Raw genomic sequence first — 9463 nt, 5'->3', positions numbered from 1 at the left:
AGATGTCGGGGCACACTAGGATGAGGCAGACCCCTTCCCAGAGGAGGGGAGAATGGAGCCTGGGGCCATCCTGCTGGGTCTCGCGGGCGTCCTGAGTGCTGGCACAGGTAACCAGAAAGAGGAGACACAGCAACAACTGCACCCGGAGTTTCTCCGCTCCTGACATGCTCTCCCTGGGCAGGGCAGGCTCCAAGTTTACGAGGCAAAGTCTTCATCATGTTTGCCCCCTGGATGTCCTAGCAGCCAAGCTCACGCCTCAGCCTGGAAATAACAGGCTTCTCTCCACATAGCTTGCTTCCTGAAAGGTAGCCCTGCCCTTTCCACACACAGACACACATATGCATGCACATGCGTGCACATTCTCATGCACAGACACACGTATGCACGCACACATGCACGTACGCACACAGAAAGTCCCTGAACAGCAGTCAGCAAACCCAGGTCCTTGCCTCTGCTCTGTGTCTAACTAGCTGCAAGCCCTGGGACCAGACAGGTCCCTCACTCCTCACTCGCTTTCTTCACCTGTGCCTGGATGATTCCCGAGGACCTCGGGGCTGTTCATCTCCCTATCTAGAGAAGTTGGAGCCCCACGGTGACAGCAGGGAACCGGCAGGCCTGCTGATACAGGTGAAGCCCTCAGCAGAGGGCAGAAGAGCCAGTCGGCCAGAGGTCACCCCTTACTCCCACCCTTGACTGCTGGCACCAGCGGAGAGGGTGTATTCCAACAGCCACTTGTTGCCGGTGGCTTCAGGACAGTGAGAGGGAAGCTAGGAGGGTGACTGCCAGCTCCCCCTCCACCTGTGACTGCAGGGGACAGCGTTTCAGGACACTGGAGGCCGGTTCTCTGAAGGAGGATCTTTTATTTGTAAATTTTGCCAGGTGGGAAAATATTCACCAGAGACAGAGAGAGAGGGAAAGTGAGAGAGCACCCCCCACCCCCCCCCTGGGGCACAGTCACACCAAATCCGTTCTCCTCCATTTCTCCCTCCTGATGGCGTTTTCGGCACACATTCACACATGCCCCTCATGTTCATCAGGCTGTCTGGCACTTGAACCACGTAGTCAGCCACGTGGGAGTCAGTTTAAGGTCTGGCCCTGAAGAAGGGCCTTTTAACAAGCTCCAAAGTCCTCCCCAGAGCCTCCCCGATGATAAGACTGAGCTAAGGGACTTCTAGGAAACAGACCCCACAACGGTCAACCCCCAGTCTTTGAAAACAGGACTCAGGACTCAGGGAACAGCAGTGTGCTCCTGAGAGCCCTCCCACACAACCCGCGAGGGGCGGCCCCTCCACTGCGCTTTGCACGGGTAGTGTTTGGTTTTGTGCTGAGGGTGAGGCTGTGAAGCCTGCGCATGCTCCTTGACTCGGGTGAAGCACACTGCAAACTTCTCACCTGTTAGCAGCGCTCAGCATGGTGGCTGAGTGAGTGATTATCACTGAGGTCGCAGGAGCAGAAGAGACTGCATAAGAGCCTACAGTGAGTCCTCCGCTGACAGGTGCTTCTGACACCATTCCTCACCCTCCGACTCCTGGGTCAGGAATAGAAAGCAGGCGGGGAGGCAGGGAGGCCTGGGGCATATCTGTGCCTTTTGCCAAGGTGGGTTGTGACTCACAGGTCCCTGGAAATAGGCGATGGAAGTTATCAAAGATTATCCAAGGACAGAGGAGTAGGGCAACGCCACACAGTTCAAAACACCCTCTCCAGCAAATCCTTGAAGCTGCGTGTTGGGTTACCACCTCCCCTCCTCACGCCTTCCCTTCCTACATCAACATTCAATCATCTTTTCCCATTCACTTGGTCTCTTCCATTTTTTATCTTACTCTGCCCGTGAAAATTGGTGTGAAATAAAAAGGCAGCCGTGCCTACAGATGTAATCAATTGATTTGGCAGGTAGCCCACGGACACCTAGGGGGCGGGAGCCAATTTCCCGTGTGGACATTTCCCCTCCTTTTCTCTCTCCACCTCCTCCCTTCGGGCGTCTCTGTCCCCCTCCTTTTATTTCTCAGTCTCTTTCTTTTTGGCCTGACTTTGATCTTCTTATTATTTTCTGCTTTGCATTTAATGGAAATAAACCAGCCTATGGCTTCGCTCTCCTCTGTCCTTCTTTGTTGTTATTATTTCATGTAAGAGGCAAATCGGCCGGGGGGGGGGGGTCTGTCTTTCCCCGCTGTCTCTGTGGGATGCTGGGAGATGTCAGGTGTTCTCAGGGCTCTTGTCAATCGTGCAGGAAAGGTGAGACCAGGGTCAAGATCTTGAAGGATCCCAGCTCGCTCCCAGAGAGATGTGTCTATAAAGTCACTCCTAGAATGGAATGTGACTCCATCCAGCAGGGAAGGTCCTACACAGAACTGTGTATGTTCATTCATTCAAACAAATATTTATTAAGGGTCCTCATGGGCCAGGCATTAGGAGTATAGAAATAAACAAAATAGGGACCAGCAGATGGTGTAACGGTTACGTCGCTGGACTCCCACGTGGGTGACCGTGGTTCAAGTTCTAGATGTGGGGGCTTCAAACTCATGCCGGGCGCACGTGTGTGCATGCCCAAAATCCCAAGAGGAGAATGGAGGAGAAGGGATTGCGGCATGGCCATCCCCCAGGGGGGTGATTTCTCACTTTCTGTCTCTCTCTGTCTCTCTGGCTTGCATAGGTATCCTAAAGCAAAAATCTCTCTCTAAAAAAAAGAAAGAAAGAAACGAAATGGCTGTAGAGCCTGCCCAGCTGCGCTACCTGGGACGCGGCAGAGCTCAGTAGATGGCGCCACTGCTGGGTATTCCTACTCCGGAAGTCACTGAGGTGGAAGGAGACAGTTATTCACGCTCAGTAAGCGTTAGTTCTCTCCTTTCTACGGGAAGAGAGAGTAACTTGGCTATCTTTTCATTGGCCTTTGTTACTGTTTTAATCCGGGAAAGGATGGAGAAGGGCGGTCACTCTGGTCTGCGTGGGTCAGAAGGCAGTCATTAGCAAATGCGCATTTAACTCTGGCACTGTGCTGAGTGGTCTGGGGGAAGCATGGGTGATATGAGAGAGGGGTGGGGAGGGACCTGTGGAGCCAGCACCTTAAACAAGCACATTTTTTTAAATTCAGGGGCTCCAAAGTGGGGTCCCTGCTGCAGCAATAGCAGCAGCAATCGCCAGGAAACAAGCATGTTAGAAATGCAAATTCTTGGGGTCAGCGGGGGTTGGGAGGGTCATGGTTAGGACACTGGACTCCCACATGGCTGACTGCGGTTCAAGTCCCAAACCTGGCAGTTTTATTACTTATCATCTCTCTCTTTCTGTCTCTCTCATGAGCATGTGTGCCCTGTAGCAAATTAAATAATAATAATAATAATAATAATAATAATAATAAATAAAATAAAATTTTTTAAAGGGAGTGCTAGCCTTAAAAAAATGCAAATTCTTCAGGCCACCTCAGAACTACTGAGTTGGAAACTCTGGGGTCAGGGCACAACTATCTGGGTCTCAGTGGGCTCTTTGGGTGACACAGATCCCCAAGTGTGAAATTCGCTCTCGTGAGCTGAGACTGGAGGGAGGAGCTGGAGTTGGCTGAGCGATGGGAGGACAGAAGTCTTCCCAGGCAGAGAGGCCAGTATATGCCAGGCCCCTGGGGCAGGAAAGACCCCTAGAAGGAGGCAAGAGAGGCTGGGGTGTAGCAGGCAGGGTGAGCGTGGGGTGGAGCATCAGACCGTGAGTGCCTCAGGGACAACCACGGAGAGTGGAGGTTTCCCCTCAGTCCACTGGGATCCCCAAAGGGCTCGAGCAGAGGCTGTTGACGTCACAGAGCCCAGGCAGAGCCCGCAGCTGGCTCCTGGCTTCTCCTGTCTGTTCCCAGCTGTGCTGGCCACGCCTCCCCCAGCTGGATGGCTCCTTCCTGGCCCCCAGGGGTTAGCTGGGGTAGTGCTGGGGGCAGAGGTCATAGTGGAAGCCTTTTTCTTTGCATCCTAAGTCTTTTGATACCTAATGGGATTTTCTAACTGTTCGCATATATTTTATTGTTACCTTTTTTCCAAAAGTCAATAGAGGGCATCAAAACAGTGGAATTATAGGTTTCTTTTTTCTGCTCTACAAGAGCCTGAATTTTAAGGAATAAAAAAAAAAATGTATAGAGCCAGTCTCTATCACATGCTATTATTATTTGGTGACTTTGTTCTTCATTCATTCAGCAAATGTTTTCCGAGCACCCGCTAAGCCCTGGGCACTGTGCAAGCCCAGAGACAGAGAGGAAAAGAGACCGAACTCCTCCTCCGTGGGGCTTCCATTCTCACGGCAGGGGCCAGACAGTAAACAAATTGCAACAGCAAAACTCCCGTCAGACTGTGTCCAGGAGGGCAGTAAGACGCGCCAGGTGGGCTGGCCTGGGAAAGCCTGAGTTGGTGGCAGCTGGGCAGAAACTGGGGAGACGAGGGAACTCAGGGGCTGGAGGGTGGACTGGGCAGGGCAATGATGGGAGGAGGTAACAAGGCCCAAGGTGGGCACTGGCCTGAGGAAGAACGACGAGGGAAGGGCATCTGGGCTGTTGCACCCACGCGCCGGGGACCTGGCACTCTGAAAGGTCCCTGGCTGCTTTCTGAGACAGCTCATGAGGGGCAGGGCCAGACTGGGAGCACAGGCGGGAGGACCTGCTGCAATCCAGGGGGAGGGGACTGCTGAATGCAGAGGGTGGGATTCAGTCTAAGGGGACAGGCTCTGAGCTGGGGAGCAGGGAGGGCTTTGTTACTGAACTGGACACGGATGGGAGAGAAGGCTTGACGATGACACTGGCATTTTTTGTCCTGAGCAGCTGAGACGATAATGCTTCCATTTACAGAGCTGGGAGCCTGGAGGAGGAGCCGGCTTTGGGAGGGGAGGGTTTATTTGGTTCCAAACATGTGACGTTTGAGGTGCCATTGGTTAGTTTGGATCCTTCAAGGAGCAGATGTCAAGACAGGCTGGAGATGGGGAAAATGTCTGAAAGGGTCAAGGGGAAGGGCAGGAGGTGGCAGGGAGGACCTCAGATCATCGCCATGCGGGCCTGTGGCCTCAGGGAGGAGAGGGGACGGCAGGAGTCCCGGAGACCAAGACCCTCGTGCAGAGCTCAGTTCTAAGAATGAGCCCCAGATCAGGGGGGGCCCTTAGGCCCCATCTCCCCGCCCCATGGGCAGTCATAGCCTGGGAGAAGCCCACGGGGTGTGTAGCGTCCACTGGTGGGTCCTGCGGGTGGGGTGGCAGTCACAAAGTCCCCACAGAGACCATGCTGCTGTGAGTGGAGCGTCTTCACAGCTGCCACAGCCTGTTAGACATGTAAGAGGAGGTCTCGAGTAGGCCGTTGGGTATATGAGTCTGAGGTTCAATGAGAGGTCCAAGCTAGAGATAAAAATTTAAGAGTCTTCAGCTTATAAATGGTATTTAAAGGCACGAGTGGATGAGCAGGGGCAGAGCTGGCAGAGCGATGCGGTCCAAGGCCCTGGGCACACCTGCACTTGAAGGCTGGGGACATGGGAGGGGCCAGCCATGGTGGCTGGGGAAGTGGGCAGGGAGGCCAAGAATTTGTGAGGACCTCAAGGTCAAGTAAAGGAAATGATTCCAAGAGGAAGGAGCGCTGCGTTTCAGAGTACGGAGGTCCCCGACAGCGATTCCACGTGAGCACGCTCGGCTTTACGGCCGTGTGAAAGAAGCCCGCACCTCACGACCCCATGCTACTATTCTGGTTTTCACTCTCAGCACAGTATTTAATAAATTATGTGAGCTGGGGCCAGCTGCACTCCCACAGGGCCAACCGTGGTTTGAGTCCCAGACCCGGCGGCTTGAAAATCACACTGGGTGTATGTGCATGCATGCCTGAAGTCAGGAGAGGGGACTGCAGTGTGGCCATCCACGCTGAGGACTGCTTTCTCACTTTCTCTGCCCCTCTCTAGCGAGTACATGAGCCCCGTGACACAAACCTAAGAAAATAGTAATAATAAATTGCATGAGCTATTATGCAATGGGTTTCGTGTTCAATGAGTCCTCCAAGGGCAGGCTTATGGGAGCAGTGCCAGTGTCCCGAGCACGCCTACTGTGGGTGAGCGGTGGCGTTGGACAGGCTGGGCATGCCACGTACATCTGGGACTTACGACGCTTTCAACTTACAGTGAGTTCAGTAGGACGTGACCCCATCATAGGTCGAGGAGCATCCGTGCTCCATTACCATAAACAGCCCTGTGAGAAGGAGCAATTATCCCCAGTTTCCAACCTGGGAAAGTGAGGCACGACTTCAGTCACGTCCCGAATCTCACAGGTAGTCCGTGGCAGAGCCAGGGTGACTGGGCCAGTCTAACTGCAGAGTTCGTGTCCTTAACCATCCCTGCATGGACAGTGTGACAGGGGCCACTGATGCAGAGGCTAACTTCTGGCCCCAGCCAGACCCTGGAGCTCAGACACTGGCCTGTCGTTTGGAGGCAGCCAAGTTCCATTCCATACAAGTCTCCTCGCTGCTGTAGCCCCACAGAGCCCTCCGGAAAGACGTGTCCAGGGCCCAACTCGCTGGAACCTACACAGGAAATCTTATTTGGAAAAAGGGCCTTCGAAGGTGTAATTGAGGATCTTGGGTTGAGCTCATCCTGGGTCAGGAGTGAGTCCTAAGTCCCTGAAGGGTGTCCTTACATGGGAGAAAAGAAACGGGCACACAGACGCAGGGAGGAGGGGGAGTGTGGCACAGAGGCCAGACTGGAGTGACTCATCTACAAGCCATGGGACACAGAGGACCCTGACACCACCAGAGGTTGGAGAGAGACGGGCCGAAGGAACCCACTCTGCAGACACGGACCTGGGCTCTGGCCTCCAGGGCCCTGCTGTTCTAGCCACCTGCCTGTGGCACTTTGTCTCAGCAGCACTGGAAACTCACACGGGCTTTGACTTCTTCCTTGACACCTTCCAAACCTCTGTCCCACCTGGGAACCCGGCACTCCGCAGGTACCGCCCCTTCTCCCTCCTATCCCCGCCCCCTTTCCTCACGTCCATCCCCCACTGAACCCATCAGCAAAATGCTGCCTGGTGAGGTCCCCATAGCAACCGCTCTGAAGCCAGAACCGGATTACGACACCGACACCGATCAGCAAGGGAGACCAACTGCGAGGGGAGGTGGGGGCTGGGCGGGGCTGCCGAGAGAGAAAACAAACAGCCAAGGGGACAAGCCCTGGAGGTGACAGGAGGTGTTCCGGAAGCAAAGCGCTGTGAGAGGTCTCCTAACCCGTACAAAAGCGGAAGGGCTGGGGGCCTTGCGGACTGGAAGCCTCTGCCTGTAGGGCCTGAGATGAGCCTGGTGCAGGGCTATAGGGACAAGGCCGTCTCTCTCTCTCTCTTTCTCTCTCTCTCTCCCTCCCTCCCTCCTTATCTCCCTATCTCTCTCTCTCTCTTCCTTCCAGAGACGCAACCTCAGCAAGAGCCAGCCCCTCCTCTGCATTGTGGGGCAACAGAATGGGCCCCTGGCCATGCCCAGGGACACTGGCCAGCTGGGCTCTCCCCTCCGTGCTCCTCGCTCTGCTCCGGGGGACCCGCCCCGACTTAGACACAAGCCTGGCTCCTTCCTTTCCTGGACAGCAGGTGCGCCGGGCTGACCCTAGGGGCTGGGCCTCTGGTCTCCCTGGGCCTCGTGGACCACCAGGATTGGGCCCTCTCCGCGAGCCTACAACCCCATCTCCTGCTGCAAGCAGCGCCCCCTGCCGGTCTCTGGCCACGCTGTTTCTGAAGTCGTCTCCTCGCCCAGGTTGCTAACTGCTGTTCCCCTCACCTCTGCCCAGGTCCGCCCACTCCACCCTCATGGCTCTGGGCCTGCGGACCACGCGGACACTCCCCCAGCCGTCTGTGCTGCTCAGCACCAGACTTAAGCCTCCTGTGCTGCTCAGCACCAGACTTAAGCCGCTCAGGCCACCCAAACTGGGGCCCCATGCAGACACACCAGCACACTCCGTCACTCACGTGACACACCCTCACGCACCAACACACACTCAGAGATTCACATGCAGACACTCACAGACACACACAAACCACTCATAGAGACACACACACCAACACACAAACTAACACGCTCACATGGACTGCTCACACACCAACACGCAGACAGCACACACACACAGACTCATGCAGACACACCTACACAGACTCACTCACCCAACACACTCAGACATGCTCACATACCAGCACACAAACAGGCACAGAACACACAGAGACACACATGTAGACATGCTTACACAGACACACACATGAAGGCACACACGGACACACACCAGCACAATCACACATATAGACACATACCAACACACAGACATGTCCACACACACGCCAACAAAGACTCACTTGCAAATAGACACATGCAGACACATGCCAACTCACACAGGCACACACATTCATGCACACCAACACACACACAGACTCACACTCACCTATAGACACACCTACATACCACACAGAGACACATACACAGGGATACATTCATTCACAGAAGCGCTCACACTCGTTCACACTCGCAGACACACACGCATCCCAGTCCTGCAGCCTGGGAAGTTCGTGCGGGCTGTGTGGGCACTGTGGACGGCGAGCCTGACGAGCCTCCTGGAGGGGCCCAGGTCAGGCAGGTGGATCTGAGTGGGGTCGTCGGAACTTGAGGGCCCCTGGGTAGCAAGGGCTGCCACGTGCTGTCTCTCTGTCTCTCTCTTCCCCGTCCCCACTGCCCAGCCCAGCTGGCACCGTGCAGGACACACGTAAGCTTGTCGTAAATACGTCTTAAAGGAGGAAAAGTTAAAGCTACGCAAGCGTGCGCAGTGGCCGCCACTTTACATTTTGAACGCAGGACTTCAAGGCACCCTTGCATAAACCACTGGGCGATTCTCAAAGAGGAGGATGGGAAAAGATTGCCGATGTTCTTAACTGCCAGCCTTCCTGTGTCGTGACTTCCTGACTGAGCCCTGATCGCCAAAGGCACCCCCTGGAAGACGCTCCCTCTGTCTCTAGTGCACGTTCTCGCTAGTGTTCGGCACAAGGAGACCTTCAACTTCCGGCGGGGGGAATAAATTAATGAGAAAACCAGCAAGCCCTTCCCCTGGGCCTCAGCACAGATGTGGGTGCGGTGGGGCATCCATCAAGATGGGTGTGTAGGGCCAGGTGGTGGCACAGCTGCAATGCCGTGGAAGGTGGCAGGTTCACGTCCTAGGGCCTCCCTGTCCACACCAGGCACACACGTGTGCATGCAATCTGGGCCGGCCAAGGTAAGGGTAGATCACAGCATGAAGACCCCCTTGGGCTCTCTCAAACCAAGTAAGTAAATAAGCAAACTTAAAAAATAAGATGGATGGGACCAGCAGGTGGCATGATGGTTACATTGCTGAACACTCGTGTTCGAGTCCTGGACCTGGCGGCTTAAAACTCACACCAGGTGTGTGTGCGTGCGTGCCCGAAATCCCAAGAGGAGAATGGAAGAGAAGGGACTGTGGCGTGGTCATCCCCC

General features: G+C 54.9%; 1 long non-coding RNA gene across 1 annotated transcript; it reads left to right on the top strand.

The window, feature by feature from the left end:
• The first annotated feature begins 7111 nt into the window (after positions 1-7111).
• On the top strand, positions 7112-8843 carry LOC102476158 (uncharacterized). Its single transcript, XR_334164.1, has 3 exons — positions 7112-7193; positions 7386-7563; positions 8810-8843. It is a non-coding gene; the product is annotated as an uncharacterized LOC102476158 (long non-coding RNA).
• The last annotated feature ends 620 nt before the right edge of the window (positions 8844-9463 follow it).

The sequence above is a fragment of the Tupaia chinensis genome, unplaced genomic scaffold (genome assembly GCF_000334495.1).
Source record: "Tupaia chinensis unplaced genomic scaffold, TupChi_1.0 Scaffold000159_1, whole genome shotgun sequence".
In the NCBI taxonomy this organism is placed as follows: Eukaryota; Metazoa; Chordata; class Mammalia; order Scandentia; family Tupaiidae; genus Tupaia; species Tupaia belangeri.
Note: the sequence above shows the minus strand (reverse complement) of the source record. Positions and strands in the feature narration are given on the sequence as shown.